Consider the following 22,856-nt stretch of genomic DNA (forward strand, 5'->3'; position numbering starts at 1 on the left):
TCCAAGAGATTATTGAACTTGGAGAGGCTCGTAGCCAATCCAGATGACGTGTATGAACTCCTTAATGACCTTGAGTCCGATTTCGAGGTGGAAAGCGATAATGATGATTAATTTTTTGCTCCACCCGAACGCGTTTTATCGGAAGATGAAGAGTCCGAAAGCAGCAGCAACAGTGACGAGGACGCGCCTAGACCTAATACCTAAAAAAAAGTCTTCTGCTCCAACATGGGTAAAGCAGCCATTTGAAGGCAAAAAAATTCCTACTATGTTTGATAACCATGAACCTCAGCCAGTTTTGAGTCCATGGGGTTATTTTAGTAGATATTTCAATGATGAGTTTTTTGAAATGGGGGCAGCGTTAACTTCTCAGTATTATTTGCAACAACATGGTAGGGAAATCACTCCCAAATGACTAGTCCTAAAGAAATTAGGCAATTTTTTGGTATGCATGCAATTATGGGATGTTTTAAGTTTCCTAGAATCCACCTTTACTGGAGTATCAAAATCGATCAAAATTAAAGTTTATAATGAAAAGATGGGCGGAGTTGATATTTGTGATCAAATGACTGAGGCTTATCGAACATACTTTAAAACCCGAAAATGGACATTTAAAACCATTCTACGCTTATTTGACATAGCTATTGTGAATAGGTGGATAAAATATCGAAATGACTGTAAAAAAATGGATATAGCTCAAAGCAAATCTTAGATTTTTTGCAGTTTCGACTAGCATTAGGACAATTTATGGTTTGTGGACCAAAAAAAAAGAAATCTAAACTATGAACACGCTCAAACAGATGAAAATGAAGAACCTTCTGCCAAGAAGGTAAGACATACACCTCTACCTTGTGAAGATAAAAGATTCGATGGGTTTGATCATTGGCCAGTACATGAGGATCAAAAAAATCCCAACACTTGTCGCCTGGAATCCTGCCAAAGTAGATCGAGAATCAAATGTATTAAGTGTAATGTTTACTTAAGTTTACAAAAAAAACAAAATTCCTTCAAAATATTTCATGTTAAGTAGTGTATTTTCGTAGAAATAAACATTTTCAATATATTTTTCGTTTTTTTCACATATGTGCCAGTTTGATTTTGACTCCTATTCAACACAATCGTGAGAGTCCCTAAAATCTTATCAAATGTGATTTTTTTTTCTGAAAAAAATTAGGATCTCTAATGAGGTCATAAATAAGCATTGGCGTAAAGTTTTGTCTCAATATTCTAAAAAAAGTAGGCTCGGGAGCGTAAGGGATATATCAATCGATATCATGCGTTCTGTACCCTTTGTATTTTCTGTTTATCGAGAGCTGTAAGACATGGACCGTATATAAAGTTTAGTCATCATAGTTAAAATATGAGAGTACTAATGTGTCGCATAAACTTTTTTTAAATGAGTAGTTAAGAATGTGCCAATTTTTTCTTGTATATTCTTAACGTGTGCACTAAATCTGAGATCTTCGTCGATAGTTATGCCAAAATTTTTTGCGTTGCATACAAATTTTAATGTAGTATCATTTATTTTTAATTTTAAGTTGTTTTTAATCATATTTCTTTTAATTTTGCTGCCAATACGTAATAGCTTAGTTTTATCAGAATTTAAGTTTAAGTTATGTTCAGCAGATAATTCTTTAATTACCTGAAAATCAACGTTTGTTTAATCGGCCATTTCCTGCGATGTGCTTTAATCAAAAGAGACGTAGATTTGTGTGTCATCCGCGTATCCTCGTGTTTTAGAGTATTTAGGTGCGAGAATTATATCAATAGTATAAATAATAAATAGAAGGGGTGACAAAATAACTTCTTGTTGCACACCCGACAGAATATCCATTGCAATATCCATTGCATTCGATGTAATATTGTTATAGACCACCTTTTGCAACTGTTTGCTTAGAAATAAATTAATTAATCAAAGAGTCTGCGTCGAACCCATAATATTTAGCTTAGCTAATAGGAGATGGTGATCCAGAGTATCAAAGGCCTTGGAGAAGTCTAGAAATACCAAAATATTTATGTAGCCTTCATCACAGGCCCTGAATATATCATCAAGCACAGATGTTAAATCAGATACTGAACTAATATTCTTTCGAAATCCACATTGATTAACAGGCAGGATTTTATTAGCAGTAAGATAAGTGAATATTTGGTTATAAAGGATTTGTTCAAAAATTTTTGAGAGGGTGGGAAGAATACTTATGATCTTCAACTCAGATAAATGGGAGGGCTAACTATTCTTTGATAGTGGGATTCCCAGAGCAGTTTTCCAGATTGTTGGAACTTGTTTCTTCTCTATAGCCACGTTAACAATGTGTAAAATTATATGATCTATTAAAGGGCTACATATTTTTAGCATTTTTGCATTTATTTGATCTGTACTAACAGCGTTAGTTCAGATGTTATGTAGAGCGGAATTTCATCTATTGTAGCTAAAAAAAATTTGAAGTTAATTTCTGGATTGAATATATAAGTGTTATAATAAAAAAATTTGATTATTTAAGGGATTTGATGTAGATTGCAAAAAGGATGTAAAATAACTAATAACTTCATTAGGATTTAAGAGGTTACTTGGTATAATGTATTTTTTTTGTGAGCGTCGATCTAAAAGAGAATATTCTAGAAGGTGCTTTTTTAATATTAGAAGACATATTAACATATACTAAGTTATGGTCAGAAATTGCATTTGAAGATAAATGTAGCTAGTTTCGAACAATAAACTTGATAAGCTATCTACTAAATATGCTCCTGAAAATAATTCAATAATTCAGTATATATGTGAGGAACGGATATTTCAGACCCAATTCGGATTTAGAAGTGCTGTAGGGAGAAAAGTGCCTCAATATTCGATACAAATAGTACCTTAGTTATGCAGGGATGTCAACTGTGATGTATACACATGTTTAGTAAAGCAGATCATACCAAAATGATAGAATGATGGAAGTTCTGCAAAAAGCTGGCCTGTGCGCCGATTACGTAATGGAAAAGCCAGAACGGCTTTTTTCGGGATAAAAAAGGTCTTCAACAGCCACGACTTATAGCTGTCAATGAAAATTCACCTATTGTGATGCTACGTATTTTCGATCTTTTTTTTAGGGGTCGAATCGTGGACGCTTACGGAAGCCTAAAGTAAAAGTAAGGAGAGTAAAGTTTGAAATGTTTGAAATGTAACGAAGAATTCCATCCCGATACTTTGGACACAGTGAAGAACCAATACGGATGGGAAAGAAAAAAGTCCTGAAGACAGTTAGAACTCGATAGCTAAAATATCTTGGACACATAACGTATAATAAAAGCCAATATGTTCTTTTGCAGAACATTTTCTAAGGCAAGATATACGGACCGTATATTTTTATTACAAGATATATTTTTTTTAATTAAAATCTACAGTTATACATATTTCCATTTTATTAAAATGATAAGTTACACTTAAACTTTATTATAAATTAGGAGCATAATGAGCGAGAGCAGCGTGTTCGATTTCAAAAGTCTTCTGCTTGAAGCAGATATCCGTGTTAGACTTGAAGGATTAATAGGTAAAGGGAGTGAAGCAGATTCTGATGAAGGTTTCGACAAAGAGAGTGAACTCGATTCAAAAGAAAAGAGTGAAGAAGATTCTGACGAGCTTAGTAAGAAAGAAGAAGGAGCTAAAGTAGGAAATAATCGATCAGACAATGATGATGATGATGATGATCTTGAAAGTGAGTGTGAAGATGACCAGCATAAAGATTGTCCCTATATGGTATGTAAAAAGTATGGGGAGAAATTATGTCACGCTTGCCAATGGCATCACACCATTATCCACGATATGGATCCCAGTGCAGAGGAATTTACCCCATAAATCTTAAGACTGTACTGCAGGAGGCACATCCACTGAAAAGCGGATTGCTTCTGCTTGATTTGCCTCAAGGAGATATGCTCGATGTGTTTCCAGGGTCATTACAACTTCCACGTGGTAAAGCCGATCGATAGCAGACTGAAGGAGATTTTGGACGATAGCTTGGTGACAAACGATAGATTTCGGAGGTGGAGTAATGATCTTTGAATGTTTGTTAAAAGTGTGCTAGTTTTTAATTTATTGCTTTTTTGTATGTCTTATTAAAGAGAATTTTATGCTGAATAAAATTAGATACATCATATCTTTAGTATTCGTCGAGATATTGAATGAAAACCTCAAAAAATCTGGCTCGAAGGACCACGTTTATAAATGGTTTTTACGCAATATCTCTGAAAGTAGTCGAGATACAGACAATTTATAAGAGCCAAAATTGTGATTTTTTTAATGACTTATCAAATGATCTAATATTGCTATGATGGTAAGAAATTTGCGAAGATAAGATGGAAAATTAAGAAGAAAGTGAAGTTAAAAAGTATACCTTTTGGGTTCCTACATCATTTAATTATTTCCGCAGGTCCTAAATCAACATGAAATAATATTGTATTTATGTAATTATGTTCTTTTAATACAATAAACATAATTTTATTGTCTGGACTGATGATGGAAAATTAGATTAAAAAAAAATGAATAGAATGTTCACTTTTTGGGTTTCTATCTAATTTAATATTTTCGACACGTCCTAAATCACCGTAAAGTAATATTATACTTACGTAATTATGTTCTCTGCATTTAATGAACATATTTTATTGCGATCGTCCATCAGTTGTGGGACTGAAATGTAGAATCAGGACAAAAAATATAATAAAATGTTAACTTGTTCGGTTTTACCTTATTTAATTTTTTCCACACATCCTAAAACAGAGTAAAATATTATTGTCTTTGTGTATTTGTATTTCATACCTACTATGTACATAATTTTATTGCTATCGTCCATAACTGGTGTGACAGAGATAGAGCAACAGGATTAAAAAAAAAATAAAAAACGATTTTTTTTATTGGATTATCAAAGGTAAAGCAAAATTATTTTCAGATAACGCTTATTAAAACGGAATTTCATTGGTAAGGCAACTATGAGTCAAAGGTGCTCTAAAAGGCAAAAGGCAGCAGAAATCTCATCATATCAGAGTTTACAAGTAGCAATGTGACAACAAGTATCAGTGCATTCAAGAATTATGTTTCTGAAAATAAAGAAACTTGTGAAAGTGTTATAGAAGCAATTGGACTAATAAGAAATATTGAAAAGACCAAAACTCATGACTAACATGATTCCCAATGATCAAGTACAATTTAATAACAACAAACTAAATTGGTAGACAAAGAAAAAATTGACTGACGTATTGCTAGTTCTTACCTATGGCGCAGAGACCCTAACTCTAACGAAGAAAAACGCAGAAAAACTAAAAGTAACACAAAGGATAAAATGAGATCAACGCCGATGTATTAGAGTATATGATATTATACAATGAACCACTTCACAGAAATGGGCGGCGCACATTGCTATGTCCAATAATAAACGTAAAAGGGGCTACATGATGATGATAATAAGAAAACAAAATAGGAGGTTTATCCAAATTCATCCAAAAATAACATAATAAAATAAATTCCTTAAATGCACAATCTTATTTAGTTATGCAGGGGTTCCAAAAAGTACCATACTGTATTAGAGGGGTAGACAGAAAAAGAAATTTACGACAAAAAGTCCAGCGCCACTTTTTGATCCCACTTACGGGTTATATTAAATATAAGCCAACGGAGTAAATAGGCTTTCAAATATAACTAAAATCTCCAAAAATTAGCGAATGATAGCATGTAAAAAAGATAAAATACAAAGTAAAGATATTACAGCAGGTTTAAGCCCAAAAGAATTATTCGAAAATCAAGTATGGTTTAACGGACCAGAATTTCTTAAAAGAGAAAAGATTACTAACAGTTACGAATTGGAAGTAGTAGATGACTTGCCTGAATTAAAAACAGTTTCTTTGTTAACTTTAATAAAAAATGAACATAATCAAGAATTTGATTTTTAAAATTGAATTTTGATTTTTGACATTAAAAATCAATCTTTAAAGCTTTCTCATTATAAATCTGAATATTTGACTATTGATGAATTGAATAACACAGGAAAAATCTTAATTAAACTTGTTCAAAATTCAAGCTTCAAACAGGAAATCCAACATTTAAAAATAAATAGACATCTAAAGAAAGATAGCAAAATTCTCAATTTAAATCGCTTTTTATATGAAGAGAAGTTATTACGAGGGGTGATGGGTGCAATTATTATGAGTGGAGTAGGCAGTGGATTATTAAAATCGGACATTGATATCAAACATAAGCACCCTATTATCCTTCCTTATAAACATACATTTACAGAACTAATAATTTTAGATCAGCAATAACAAATTTACATGCAGAAACCCAAGATTGACTTTCTATCATTAGATTGAACTTTTGGCCTATAAAGATTAAAAATTGCGTTAAAAAAGTTTTAAGGTCTTGCATTAGATGCTACAAAGCAAAGCCCACTCCAGGTAAATTTCTAATGGGTGAATTACCATCCGCAAGAATAAAACCTAGTAAATCTTTTTCAAATTGTGGTATCGATTATACGGGCAAATTAGTAAAAACCTATATTTGTATTTTTGTTTGTTTTGCGACTCGCGCAATACACATTAAGCTTATGACAGATTTAACCACGAACAGCTTTTTGAAAGCTTGTAGAAGGTTTTGTTCACGACGTGGTAAACCTATCGATATTTATTTAGATATTGGATTAAATTTCGTAAAAGCGAACAACTACTTTATTGAATTGTATAAGTTATTAAACGATTTAAAACATAACGAAAATATTTCTAAAATTTTGGCTGAAGATCGGATAAGTTGGCACTTTATTCCATTTTAACGTCCAAATCATCCAATTTAAACGTTCGGCTCACATGGGAGGTGTATGAGAAGCCGCTGCTAAATCCACGAAATATCATCTTAAGCGAGTTATAGGTGACGAATCTTTGCACTTTGACGAATTGTATACATTATTGTTTCAGATAGAGGCATGCTTAAATTCTAGTCCCCTTATACCTTTATCCAATGACCCTCAAGATTTTTTGCCCTTAACCCCCCTCCATTATCTTATTGGTGAAACGTTTGAGCCACTTGAACAAGGATGTAAAAATGCCCTTATTAACAACATATAAGAGACGGCAGCAATTGTATCAGCAGTTCTGGGAACGTTGGTCGCAAGATTACTTGCATTCTCTTCAAGTACGACAAAAGTGGAAGACTCGTGCCAATACAACCTGGAAGTTGGACCTTCTCGTGGAGGAGAACTTATCACCTCTGAAATGGCCTTTGGGAAGAGTAATTGAAATGCATCGCGGAATAGATAATATTGTGCGTGTTGTGTCAGTGAGACTGCCAAATGGTTGCCAAATGCAAAAAGATCTAATTACACCAACCTATTAAGTGTTTTAAATGATTGGCCATTTAGTTTCATTGGAACTTTTTTAATTTTTTCTTTTCAAGGCCGGCGGCATGTTCCGGACGCATACTATAGAAACGGTGTTCGGTGAATTAAACCTTAGCCACCGTACCACAATGAACAAGAAAGAAAGAGAGAGATGGGAAGCAAGTCATCTGCGAGAGAAGAATGTGCGGGTGTAAGCAGACTTGTTATTATTACATCATCATCAAGAAGAACAACAACGTGAACGAATATACAGATATATGTCATATTATATATATATATATATATATATATATGTATATATATAATAATATATATATGTCAATTTCTAAATATTTTCTTTAATTTGTAAAAGTAATTAGTTAAAATTAAAAAAAAAATATATAAAAATTTAACGTGTTTCATAGCTGAATGAGTAGTCGTTCGAGAAAACAACCCAATGAAAATTTAATGATAATGATGATAATAAATAAACAAAATAGAAGGTTTATCCAAATTCATCCATAAATTATTGAAAAAATAAATTCCTTAAATGCACAATGTTATTTAGTTATGCAGGGTGTCCTGGAAGTACCGCACTGGATTAGAGGGATAGATAGAAAAAAAAATCTGAGGCAATAAGTCCGGCGCCATTTTTTGATCCGGCTTACGGGTTGAATTGTCGAAACAGTGGGCTGCCAAGGCAGTTGTGCATATAGGTCTCCTGATGGACCCGTCATGCCCCACCGGGGGTTACCAGAGCCCAACGGCCTTAGAGAAACCGATAAGGCTCTCTGGTCTGAAGGACTTAAAGTCGCTCGGTACACTGAAAGTGTTACCCAAGTATTTGAACCTGGCACGCGTGAGTGCTGGGCACTCCCCGACTACATGGTCAACGGTTTCATCCTCCTCACAGCACCATCGACATTCCGGGTTGTCCGCAATCCTGATAGTTTGGAGATGGCTTCTTAAGTGCCAGTGACCGGTTAAAAGACCTGTCACTAGCCGAATTTCCCGTCTTTTTTAGGCGTAGTAGATTTTTGGTAAGATAGGCATAGGGCCCACCTATTTGCGCTTTGGCCTGTCTCATACCAGGGGACTCAGTCCATCTTCGGTGGGTCCACTTGTTCAGCAGACTCTTCATTGACGCGACCGCACCGCATTAGGCGATACCAACTATGGGTTCCGGCCCCATCGGCGCATTCGTGGATCCCAGTCTGGCAAGAGAGTCCGCTTCCTCATTACCTGCATGGCCAGGTATCCAGACGAGCTAGACTCTGCATCCAACCTGTACCAGTTTTTTCAGGACTTTTATGCGCTCTAGTACAAGCTTAGAGCTTATCTTTGCGGCCGTGATAGCCTTAATGGCAGCTCTGCTGTCCGAGCATATTGATACGACTGTATTGCGGTGTCCGCAGCTTAGGATTTTCTGTCCGCATTTTAATACAGCGAATACTTCGGCCTGGAAGACAGTGGCGTGCTCCCCTAGTGAGTATGCCCTACTGGTATGTGGGATCCCACCACAAAGCCCTGATCCAGCTTTGTTATTCGTTCTGGGGCCATCTGTGTACCAGATGGTCCCCCTATTTAGCAATGCAGATCTGTTGGAATGCTCCCACTCCTCTCTGTCTGTAATGTGCGTCACGAATCCCTCGCAGTCCACAGTCGCTAAAGCCATGCAGTCACTGCCCATCAGAAGGAGAGGACACTCCTGTATGGCCCGTGACCAGACTTACGGGTTATATTAAATATAAGTCAACGGGAAAAATGCAAAAATAACGAACAACTTGGGAAAAAAATACACGTATGCACATGCGAAACTATCGAGGTATCCAATAAAACTTTAAACATTCCAGGAATTAAAATGTAATTTTGGACATTTAAAGACAGAATTGCGAAAAACCAATCACTTGTATCTTGATTGAAGTCTTTGCTGGTGTTACGTCTTAAGGATGAATAATAACACTACTGCAGATTAATGTGAGATGCTCATCATGTATGGTAGATGCAATCGAAGTGCTGAAGCTGCGTTGCGTTTGTTCCTAAAGCGTTTCGCGGATCGCGATCACCATCCTGATCAGCACATTCTCCAAGCAATTAACTCTGTTTAGATATTGGGAGATGATGATAATGATCAGTTGCGGGTCGTAATTTGCAGACATATTTTGCGCTTAAGCGAGAAAAACCTAAATTTTTTAAGGCATTTTTTACAGACTCATGAATCACTCTTCACTCGTAAAGCGTGTTTTCACTTACAGGTTAATAAAAACTTCCAGAGAAAGTGGAAAGTCAACATGTAAGGCGGGATCTTAGGTGGATCATAATTGTTGTATCTCTTGCCAGAAAAATTAAACGTAAGTTACAACTAGTCTTCCTATCATTTTCTATTTTTTCTAATTAATACTTATAGTGATAGGTCAATTCCCACCTAATTTTCTCGCAAGAAGTCCTTTTCGGGTAATTGCAAGAATTCTTCAGACAACATCGACTCGAATGGAATAAATTATTAGCACGACGGCGCTCCTGCTCATTACGCTGATTAGGTAAGAAGGTACCTGAGTACCCAAATAGAGGGTTTGGTAGACACAACTCCTTGCTCTGGCCCTCAAGACATCCATATCTAACCCCTTTGGACTCTTACTTATGAGATTATTGCAAACAAGCGATATACTTCGATGACCCTGCAGACAAAGAAGATCCATTAATTAATTAATCCAAAGGCTCGATCAAGAAAAGTAATAACTCCAAAGAAGTTAATCTGACAGATCTGAATAAGGGGCATTTTAAACAGCTGTTAAAGCTGTTGGATAAAAAAAGAGATTAGTACAAAAAATATATTTTTATTAAATTACTTTATTTAATTAATTAATTGCTAGTTACCCGTACGTCGGGTCAAAAAATAGCTCAGGACTTTTCGCCTCGGGTCGTTTTTTTCTATCGACCCCTTTAATCCCGTATGGTACTACCTGGATACCCGACATAAGCGTTTATTTAATATTAAATACATATTGGTTTTCTTTCTTACTACAGGCCTGAAGATAATTTAAATTAATCTATCAACGAAACTTCAAATTTTTTTTTTATTTAAAACTGATTTTTTTAGTCATTTACCCGCCAATTTTAAGCATACCGAAAAGACTTCTCATCCAAGATTTATGGATTAAGCAAACTGTGTCTTGTTTCTATGGAACTACATATAAAAAGAGTTATATTTTTACGAAGCAAAAAATATCATCAAGGGGCAAAATTAAACATATTAAAGGCAAGTTAATAAAAAATGTATTTGAAAAAACAAATTACATAGCATTTACTCTTACAAAAAGAAAAATCCTAGTTATTAAATAATACTAACTAGAGACTAGTTAGTTTTGTAAGAAATATTTTAATATCTCTTGGAAAATACATATATATTTTATATAACAAATATTATTTATTATTATAGCATATGTCAATGTTTTGTCAGAATCCTTTCCTGAAGCTTACTGTACTTTGTATCTTATGTACTAATATCTTGTATCTATATTTTAACCCATTCAAAATATTATATATTAGTTATTACAAATAATTTGCTTTCAAATATGCTTTACTTACAAAATATACTTTAATATGCAGCTAGGTTAAGTATAATATATAATATGTGTTCCCAAATCTATAATTTAGTAAAACTAATCCAATCAGTTTTATCCTACACCATTAATTAAAATTGAAAAAAAAATTATAAAAAGTGGCCTGCATGCAACATGCAGTGTATGACCTTTCAGCGCTCCATACTACATATATTAACAGTTATTTAAAAAAAATATAAAAGGTGTAATAGCCATTGACCACTGCCGTGCAATTACACATTTGTATGCTAACAACGGAATAATAATTTTCAAGTGGTGATAAATCATAAATATATACATTCATTAACTATTGATCAAAATGTCGGGCGAGTCACTGAGCAGTTATGGTACTAATGATCTGGAATGGGAATATGAAAAGATTAATTAATTTTTTTTTATTTCTTGAAAAAAAATATTGTTTGTGCATTTAAGAAAACATAAATAACTTACATATTTATTCATTTATCTTAATTAGTAAAGACTAGGAAATTTTTATAAGAAACAAAGTAGTGGTTTAATTTATACAGAACTAAATTAATATCAAAATTATATACGTCAAATATACAAAAATACTAATTAAAAAAAACATTGATTGTATGTATAATCAAGTACAAAACAAAAATGATGGTCAAAAGACGCATAATTTAATTGTATGTCACCTATTGGTTTACTTAAAAATATTATAATAAAATTAGTAATCAGTTAAAATAAGTAAATCCAACTGTACTAAACAAATCATTTACACATTTAATTAATACTATATTCTTGCTTTCTCGTCCATCCTAATAACACATGTATACACTTTAATTATAAGAATGAAATGTTTTCGCGTTGTAGCTCTGTTATAAATAACCCAATACATCCATGTGGGAGAGTTGACATTCGAACAGTTAAAAAAACATGGGCTGTTGTGCAAACTTTGCGTGGGGTTTTGTTTATATGCCAAGTATCGTAAGAATATAATTTCATAAAAGAGGTTTAGGTAAATGATTATAGACTTTCTAATTAGTGATTTACTCTTAATCTATGATGCTAAGTAATAACAAATGTAATCGTACTGACTTTTAGTAGTAGAAAACTTTTTTAAAATTAATCTAAAAGAATAAAGTTTTCTCATAAAAATAATTTGTATTATTCTACACTAATTTAAAAAGTTGCTACTTTTAGGAACATGGCTGTAGGGTGTCTTATTTTCTTAGGGGTGAGAGACATGCGGTGTTCGTGAAACCGTGTTACTTTTATTGAAATTTGCCATGGTTTTCTTAATTTTGCACTAATGTCAATTTTTGTGCTACCGGCTGATTTTAATAGAATAACATTACTAGTCATTCTCTATTATTTTGGTATTGTCAGACATATGAAAAAACTTATGTTTGTAGATTGTTTTACGTAGAATTCAGTGGGGTACTCGAGTTTTTTTTTAGCGGTCTTAGTTGTGGAGATATTGACCTATGTATATTTTTTTTTAATCTCTTTTCGCTTGCCAAGAGCTTCATAGAAATTTAGCATAGTCTATATGTATTTTTATAAATATAGATATTAGTAGATAGCCATGGGTAATTATAGTAATGCAAAAAACAAAATGACTGACGTTCTGCCGTTACACACCCCACAAAAATTATCGCATCACTTATTATTTCTTAAATATTTTACATTTTTTGCCTGTTTTTTAAAATTTTATTGATATTGATAATTAAATCACCATACGACTTTTGCAACATTTATTTTAAATCAGTTCAATCTACAGAGGACAAACATTTTAATTTACCAAAACATACAAAACTCAAAAAAATTGTACAAAACATGTATACAAAAAATGAATTTTATTTAAGCCAATGAATTTCTAATAGCGTGTGTTACCACCCCTGGCTTTAATTACAGCTTCCTTTCGTCTTCGAAGGCTTCTAAATAGGTTCTTGAGGTATCCTTGCGGCACGTTTGCCCAGAAGTCAAAAAGAACATTTTGAAGATCATCTAGTGTTCTTATTGGTGCTGGATGTTGCTGAATTTGCCATCCTAGATGGTCCCAGACATGTTCTATCGGATTAAGATTCGGGCTACGTACATGCCAATTTAGGGTGGGTATCTCGAACTGTTCTAAGTATTGCCGAACAACTCTAGCAGCGTGTGGACGAGCATTATCATGCATTAGCACAGAATTAACACCGATATATGGCATATAGGGCACTATATGGGGTTTAGGATATCGGTTATGTACCTGTCAGCATTTAGTCTTCCATCATTCACTGGTACTAGCTCCCGATGCGATAATTTTTGTGGGATGTGTATTTGGTTTTTTAAAATCTTTAATACATTACCAAAGCCAAATAGTTAAAACTCGTTTAATAAAATTTTTAAAATAATAATAAAAAATTATATTAATATCAAAGTATGATATAGAAAGAACCTAAATAATTTTATAGTAGACTATCTTTAAACAAATTATTACACAAGTATTGTTCAAAATGCAGAGCATTATGTCTTCTATTAGTTTCACAAAGTTTACAAAGTATTTTAAAAAGCATTTTCTGAAAAGTTCTGCAAAAGCATTTTCCGTTGCAATTTTTAATTTTTGGATGTTGGCATTTTGCCTTAAATAAATTTAATTTTTCAAATACCCTCACAAAAAAATATAAAACCGAGAGATCCGCTCATCATGATGGCTATCATGAAGTCCATTTGTTCCAATCCATCTTCTGGAAAAATATTCATTTAGCAAGTTTCGTATCATTCTAATTATTAGTAATGTGGGATTTTCATCAAATGCTTATAGTATTTTTTTGTAAAATTTATAAGTACCCATTAGAGTTTGAATTTGCTTCATAATTTTTGTAAACTATTTTAGTTAAAATTAAAGCAGAAAACATTAAATCCGAATCTTGATACTCTCTAGGAAAAATCAGATAAGTGTTTTTTTGCCTCTGAAATAGCAAGTTATTCATTTACAATTCTCGAACTTCTGAAATGTGCCTCGTCTGACGAAATTATTTTTTTGAGTTTTCATATTTATTAAGCAATTGCAGAAATCCAATTTGTGTTCAGCATCACTAGAGTGCAGACGATAAACACGTTTTTACTTATAAGGTTTGAGTTAATGAATTTTTTTAAAATCCTTTGCACTTGTGTTTTAGAAACACCGGACTTCTGGTCCTACACGAGGTTTGAGAAAAAATATTACGTTACATACCTTACTAAGACGTTGCTCTATGATTCCTCGTTATCTTTGTTGTAAACTCGGAGTCAAGATTTCTCAAAATATCCATGTTGGTGAAGATTAAATTTTAATTTTCAATTTCGTGTTTGTGACCCAATATCTTCAATATTGCGGAGGGTTGTTGGGTGGGGTCAGAAATAAAACAGAAACCTGTTTACCTAAATGTCGACGTTTCGACTTATATTAAGTCATCCTCAGGACACTGAAATGGATTCAAGTAATTACAGAGATAAAACAAAGTAATTTCAAGTACATAAAAAACACTATTAAAATAAATGTTCTTTAAGTTACAAAAATTAAAACAACAAAAAACAAAAACCACGACACAGTTAAAATTACATTCAGGTACAAGCCGTTAAAAAAAATTTTTTTTTATAAAAAAAAACAGTATAAAATTAATTTTTTTTTTCTTTTTTTTTTTTTTTTTTTTTTTTTTATATACATTACACCTCTTACCTAAGTCTAGGTTTCTTAAGTTATAATTAAAATAGGAGCGTAGAGTTATTTTTAACATGGGTTAAATTGTAGGTGTTACTGTGGGCAAACTAGAATCAACAATAAGCCAAGAAACAAATGTTTTTATTCTTCCGAGCGTTTATTTATTTAATTTTTATGATTCAATGTTATGTTGATAAGTTAAGGATTAGTAGATAAGGAAGATGTATGTATCTATACGTTCAAAACCAGAAACTTAATTTGTTAATACACTGTGTGATCTAAATTTGGGACATACACTCTTTGACAAAAATAAATTTTGTGTTTTAGTTTTATCTTTTTGGTAGTAAATTAATTAAATTATAGTAACTTGCATTTAGATCATCGGTGTCTTGTTTTTTATTTATGCTTTCTTTATACTTTTTTATATTAACTATTTTTTGATTTTAACAGCACTCGGATCATTGGCAGAGAATCAAATTATAAAAAAAGAATTTTACTAGAAATGGTTAATATAAAAAAGTATAAAGAAAGCATAAATAAAAAACAAGACACCGATGATCTAAATGCAAGTTACTATAATTTAATTAATTTACTACCAAAAAGATAAAACTAAAACATAAAATTTATTTTTGTCAAAGAGTGTATGTCCCAAATTTAGATCACACAGTGTATTAACAAATTAAGTTTCTGGTTTTGAACGTATAGATACATACATCTTCCTTATCTACTAATCCTTAACTTATCAACATAACATTGAATCATAAAAATTAAATAAATAAACGCTCGGAAGAATAAAAACATTTGTTTCTTGGCTTATTGTTGATTCTAGTTTGCCCACAGTAACACCTACAATTTAACCCATGTTAAAAATAACTCTACGCTCCTATTTTAATTATATTTTAAGAAACCTAGACTTAGGTAAGAGGTGTAATGTATATAAAAAAAAAAAAAAAAAAAAAAAAAATTAATTTTATACTGTTTTTTTTTTATAAAATTTTTTTTTTAACGAATTGTACCTGAATGTAATTTTAACTGTGTCGTGGTTTTTGTTTTTTGTTGTTTTAATTTTTGTAACTTAAAGAACATTTATTTTAATAGTGTTTTTTATGTACTTGAAATTACTTTGTTTTATCTCTATAATTACTTGAATCCATTTCAGTGTCCTGAGGATGACTTAATATAAGTCGAAACGTCAACATTTAGGTAAACAGGTTTCTGTTTTATTTCTGACCCCACCCAACAACCCTCCGCAATATTAAATTTTAATTTTTGAAATTTTCTTCTCTCGGAATATCTACAACGTGTCCAAGATAAGGACAGGAATCTCCGTAACCAGCACAGGAATCTCCGTAACTATGAGAGGTAGAAAATTGGTTAAATGGGAAGAATTTAGCGGCTTTGAGTGCTGAATAATATGCCGTTTTAAAATCTAGAAAATTCCGAATATTCCGAGTATTTTCTGCTAAAATTATTACAAAAGATTTTTGAAAATAAACTTCTGCGTACTACTGGATACAGTATTTAAAAGTATGTACACTTCACTTTTAAACAAGCGCAAATTTTAGCGCGTAACTCGGTTCAAACCAATTTATTTCCAACCCGAGTGAGTCATACCTACCATCCAACCACAAAAAAAGTCCAGACAAGCAAGTTTTGTTTTAAAAGATTCAGAAATTTGGTGGCCGCCAGCTTTTAGACAGTGGAGAAGGTAGTGGGAGAAATTTTAATAAGAGCGACACATGATTTAAATATTTTACACCAAACCCTGATATATTATGATGGTAATATAAGACCCCCTTAATCAAGAAAATGATGACCTATATTTATGCTTGTACCTAGATCCTAAAAGCTGGAAATAATTTCGAAAAAAATCAAATAACAATCCATAGGTCCACCAGATTGATATAATCATCCAAGAAGTTACATAGTCACTTCCATTTATATAAAAAAATTAAATTCCACTGAGATATTTAAATTTAGATAATTATTCAAAATGTAATACTGTAGTAATTTTAAATAAATTAAAAAAAATGATAAAAGAATTAAGAGTTAATTGAGGTATGCTTAAGGCGAGGAATTAGTAAAAAAAAAACAAATCCGCACTGAACTACTGTTCAAGGGGAAAATCCAAAACGTGATCAATCACGTGTTGTTTACAAGAAGTATATCTTTGGAGCCTAATTCACAACACCTCACTGGCCCCAAATACCTTTTACAAACTCTAGTCAAGTCACATTAATCTAAATAAAACTTTTAAATAGTAAGGTTCGAATTTAAAAGCCTATTAATGGTATGTTGGTGCAATAAAAGCCTATTAACCAACAGCCAACATTATGACTAAATATGTTATTTGTAGCAAATAGCCGATCCCTTACAAGGTGATCAACGTCAAAATCAATTATGTCGATGCTCGACTCAAATGAAAACCCTCAGGTTAATGTTAATAGACTTAGCAAGAACCCCTTAACGTTTTTGTTTTACATAAAAAAAAATAAACCCATAAAATTCAAATTAATAAATCAACCCCCAACCCTAAATCAAACCGTTCAATAAGAGAAAAATAAAATAAAATGTGCAAAAACTTGCGTGTCCTCTAATCTCTTGTGTATTTTGGCTAAGGTAGCTTAACTCGACAGCTCTGGAACCAGTCAGCTACAACCAGGGTAACGACCACATGGGCAAGTCGATTTCAGGCAAGTTCCAATCCAAAATCGCAGAGCCATAGTACAATGCTCAGTCCAGGCTGTGTTGAGGCTCACTTCAGCCGGTCTCCAACAGTGTTGGGATGACCAGAAGAAATCAGAGAATAGGGGAGAGAATGAGAAAAAGGAGAGAATGAGAAAAAGGAGAGGCCTCTAAAATAGAGGACAAAAAAAAATCAGTAAAATAAAAACACAATCAATTCTATGGCAATTACCAACATGTTGCTACATACCTAAGGTGGTGAGCGAGGCCTAGAGTCTCGTTTTGTGGTTAGAAACTTTCAAAATCCCATAAATGGTGTAGGAGCAGCCGACCAAATCCAAAAATATCAGGTCAATCCGAAATCCTCTCGGCTACAACTTCCCACTAGACGTTCATCAAATTAAACCCCAAAACTTGGGAGGAATATTTTTCCATTCAACCGAATTACCAGCAAGATGAACTTAAATTTTCCTTAAAACCACAAAATGTCGACTGTTCTTTCTGATAACGGGATGGCTACAGGCTGGACAAGGAACTGACAACTCACCAGACAGTGACAGGTGACACTAGCAGTGAACTTGTCACTCTCTCTCTTCGACCCGATCTGACCCTGCTTCTTGGTGCAAACTACGCGGAGCCTCACTCTATCAAAATGGAAATTCCGCGATACCACAGCAAAATGATACTGCTCGGATACTAAGACATGGAAAACTAACAAAATTTTCCCAACGGGGCTACGAAATTCCAATTTTCCTCTTACGTCGCTCTGCCTGATTTATGACGCTCCGTCATCCGCCAAATGGAAACCAACCTTTAATGGGAAACAGCAACGCTGCCAAACCTCCACAACAACAAGTGTGTCAATAGTCATTACTGTCAATCGGCTAGTAGGGTTAGAAATCAGATGTCAAGGCACGTTTATTTCCTAAAACTGAACTTGAAGAATTGAAGGGAAATATGGCAAGCAAAACTGGGGAGGCCAATTTCAAATCAATTAGGATACCTTGCCCAACATGATTCCGCTATAGAAGAAAGTATTTGTAAGTTTTCCTACACTAACGGATCACCATCTAAAAGGTCTTATTTACTCCACTCATAGCGCAATCTGTGGCACAACAGCACCCTCTAGAAGTCCCTCCGTACCCCAGACATATACCGGCCTCATATAAACTCTTGACAAACAAATCAAAGGTCAGAAAGTTCCCAACACCAGGTACATGAATAGAGACTAAGGAAACATAATACGACTAACTCCACAGAGGTGTGCTGACAGGATAGGGTAGGTAAATACATTCCTAAAAATAATCAACCCCAAAAGCCTTAAAAAAAATAAATTGCATTACTATCAAACCCCAAATTCCATTTATAAAACTGTAAATTACACAACCCTTTCAAGCCGATACCAAAACCCATAAACTTTTGCCCTAATTTATATGAAATCCCATGTTACATGCTTAGGGCAAAATCTGCATGTAACAAAATTAAACACAGTCAGATAAGTCTTTTAGAAGTTATAGCCGCTTAAACAATTATACTTCTACGACCTTTCCTTACTTTATGAAGATCGGTACGCCAATGAACCTTTGACTAAAATAATGGAAAATATTCCAAGATTTCTAATGTAAAACCTATTTTATTATATTATTCTTTTCTTTTTATTTTCAATTTTAATATACATGTGTTTGCCTTTTAAAACCAAACTATTTTAATCTATATTTATTCTATGTCAATAGATGCTATAATCAATTAATAACTTTATATACAGGGTGTCCTCTTTCAAATGGTTAAAAATGCTAGAGTATATACAGGAGCCATAAAGAAGTAATTTGAGATAGGAATACCAATGATCAGAAGTGCGCCGCGCCGTTTTTAAAATAAGGGGTATTACATTTTTTTTTAAAAATTGATTTTTTCCTCTGTATTAAAAACGCCTATATCGATTTGAATGAAATTTTTAGGTTTTAAATGATAGGTGAGGAGGCAACTTTTTGAGCAATTGCAGGTTAGTTGACCTATTCAGGAACGGACTTGCCGCACATGTATGTTAATTTTTTTGAAAAAAAAATTTAAGTCGCCGTTTAAAAAAAAAAAAAAATCAAAACATTTTTAATAAAACACGTCTATTGCATTTTTGCGCTCGGATGCACCGTTTTTGTGTAAAAAAATAAAATACATACAAAGATTCTTTAAAACTTTTTGTCATTAAGCAATAAAAAAACAACTTAAACAATAAACAATTGAAACCAAATGCTATGCATTTCTACACATTTTGTGCACCGGTTAAACCAATATGTCCATATGTAAGTAAAGACCCCTGGATTGTTTCTCAGGAAGTCCGCAGACACCACAACCCTAGCAACTTCTCAGTTGGTTACAGGTATTGCGTAGATGAGTTGTTTCATGGTGCCCCAGGTGAAAAAGTCTAGAGGTGCCAGATCAGGTGAAGTTGCTGGCCACGGGACTGGACCACTTCTATCACTCTATCTGTTACTGTTTGATCTAGAAAAGCCCTTACATTATGAGCGAAATGCGCTGGACCGCCATCGTGCTGGAACCAGAGTTCTCTCCGAACTGGAGAGGCACATTTTCCATTAGGCCTAGCAGAATATGTCGCAAAAATACTAAGTAACTATTCCCGTTAAGTTAATCTGGTAGAACGTATGCTCCAATAAAGTAGTGGCCAAGAATACCTACCCAAACATTAATATAAAATTTCTGCTAATATCTCCTGATGAGTTTAGCATGGGGGTTTTGATCATGGTTATTGCAAGGATTAAATGACTCCTAGCACGAAAATCCTTTTTCGTTACTTGTAAGGATCTGGAAAATTAGCGTTTTACTTTGTTTGACAAAGGAACTATTTGCAGAACTCAAGGCGATGAGGAGCTTCTCCAGGAACAGGATGCTGCACTTTTTGCAGTTTAAACGTATGAAGCTTGGCTTTGTAGTGTTCGATGCACGGTATCTTTCGCACAACCAACTGCTGACCCCAACTTACGAGTGCTATTATTGGGCTTAATTTAATTACTTGCGATAATTTCCATCCTCTATAGCATCTCTTACCTGGCGTCGTCTTGTAACTATTCGCTCAATCTGTTATGAAAAACCATTGAACTTTAAAACAATTATTATACAAAAAAGCGATAGGGAAAAAAATTAAGTCTTACCAGTCGTCATTTATGAGTTTTAACAATACTTACCATCACTAAGCCGGTCTCTCGTAACCTTGGATCAAATTTTGTGAAAGTTCTGCACTCGGGCAATTCACGATCTGGAAAACGCTGACTGTATAGGGTGGCCAACTAAGAATGCGAGGTACTGTATCTCGGAACGTACTCATCGCCAAGACTTGCGGTAAAAAATATTATTACAAAAACGATCAAGAAAAAAACCTGGGAAATATTTGCAAGTTTCTGAAATGACCGCTAGGGGCATAATTGCTTTCTTAAATCTAAAAAAGTAACCTTTTTTGTTTGACAGTTTTTGCTATATCTCTAAAAATAAAGTGGTGGGGGATATTCAAAGGTTTTCGTAAAAAAACACCCTGTATTTTAGAAATGGCTGAGTTGACTTTAACATAATTGTGTTCTTTAAAAACAGCCATAAAAGTACAATCGCTGTGCTAGAAATAAAGCTTTCTAACAAAGCATTTCCTCACGCTTCTTTACATCTGTAAGCTCAACCAATCCAAAGCGATTTTTTTTTAGTTTTCTTTTAAAAGAGTTAGAGATAATTGATTAATAATTAATTAAAAAGTGACTCTCATATCGTAAAAATACCAGGTAGATATGCACCCACACTAAAAATAACAAAAATATGTACACACCTTATTATTATGAGATTTCATGCCAAACGGCAATCGCACTCCCCCCTGGGGAAGGGGGATCGTTCACTTATCCCAGATATCTCAGATATCAGAAGGAAGAAGCTCTGGTGGAGTCCTTTGTGTGTTATCAGACTCTGTTTTTTAACTATTACTAAACATTTATTTATAAATAATAAACTTAGACTAAAAGTACATGATATGATTTTTAAACTAGTTGATGGTCTCTGCGTTATCAATGAATTTTCGAGACGTGGATAATAGCGTCGACTTCTGTATCCGCTTATAAATTCTTTTCTTAAGGTTGATCAGTTTCATATTTTCAATCAGGCTCTTTGGTATTATTCCTGTTGTTGACACAATAATTGGAACTGTCCGCACTTCTCTCATTTCCCATTGTCTTCATATCTGGTGTTCTAGATTCCTGTACCTAACAATCTTTTCATTATGATTTGCTCTTGGGTTGTTATTATTGAGAATAGCTACATCAATAAGAGTTTTTTCCTAGAAATTTTATCAATTAGAATTAGGTCAGGCCTATTGTTACTTACTCGTTGGTCTGTAAGTATAGTGCGATCTCAATACAGTTTGTGTTGCTCATTTTCAAAATTGGTTTCGGCTTATAATTATAATATGATACTCTGGCTGCCGATAAGAGGTTTAGTTTTTCTGCGAGCTCTTGATGCAGTAACTTTGCAACTAGATCATGTCATTCTTTCTACTCCATTGGTGCAAAAGTTTGATATTCACCGGTGACTTGCTGAATTGACTCCGTTGTCTCACATCCATACCTAAATTTGTCACTTTGTACTGTCAATACGGGTCACCGACGACCAATTTTAAATAGTTTTTTGTTGGTATTACTTGATCTTGATAGCCTCAAGAAACCCTTCAGTTTTAGGGAAAAGTTGTCCCGAAGTCAACCAGTAATTCGACGCTGCTATGTCGACATACTCTTGTTGAACCTCGTGAACATGCCTTCCATGTAGTGGTTTTCCCACAAAAGCCTATTGGCTTTCGTTAGGACTGTTCTAGCCTTTCTTTGCAAATTCTCAAAGGCCTTTTTACTCTATCCTATAATACCAAAGGAGTAAGTTAATAAACTGACTCTATATGTTTAAATAAATGAACTAATACCTTTAAATAAGTTTCTGCTGTTAAGACTTGTTTTAAGAAGTCGTCGCATTGTTGTAGTGAATTTAGTAGTCTGCTCATTCTTTATAGTTATATGGTCTATTCTTTGCGCCTGCTTTATTCCTGGATATTTGTAGAATTCTTCTTCGTCCATAGCATTAATTATCTGACCGTTTTCTGTTTAAAACTCACCTGGTTGTAGTTTACCCTTAATAATGTTTAAAGTTAGGCACTTATCCAGTCCAAAGGTCATTCGTATATAATCAGATAATTTTTCCACTATTTTAAGCATCTGATCTAGTTGATTTCGTGTCACTGCAAGAATTTTTAAGTCATCCATATAAAGTAGATGGTTTACTCTGGTTAGCTCTTTATTATCCTTTTTTAGGCCAAATCCATACCTTGTTAAATTAAGTTGGCTAGATAGTGGGTTCATGGCAAGGCAGAACCAAAGTGGACTTAAGGAATGTTTCTGGAATATATCCCTACGAATAAGAATCACATTAGTCCCAATGCAGTTACCGTTAGGCGCCTGAAGTTTTATTAATGTTCGCCAAGATCGATCATAGCAAATTCTAAAAAGGAAATTATGTGGTTTTCTATTTTGTACAATTTAAGTACATTAA

The sequence above is a fragment of the Anthonomus grandis genome, chromosome 9 (assembly GCF_022605725.1).
Source record: "Anthonomus grandis grandis chromosome 9, icAntGran1.3, whole genome shotgun sequence".
NCBI classification, from domain to species: domain Eukaryota; kingdom Metazoa; phylum Arthropoda; class Insecta; order Coleoptera; family Curculionidae; genus Anthonomus; species Anthonomus grandis.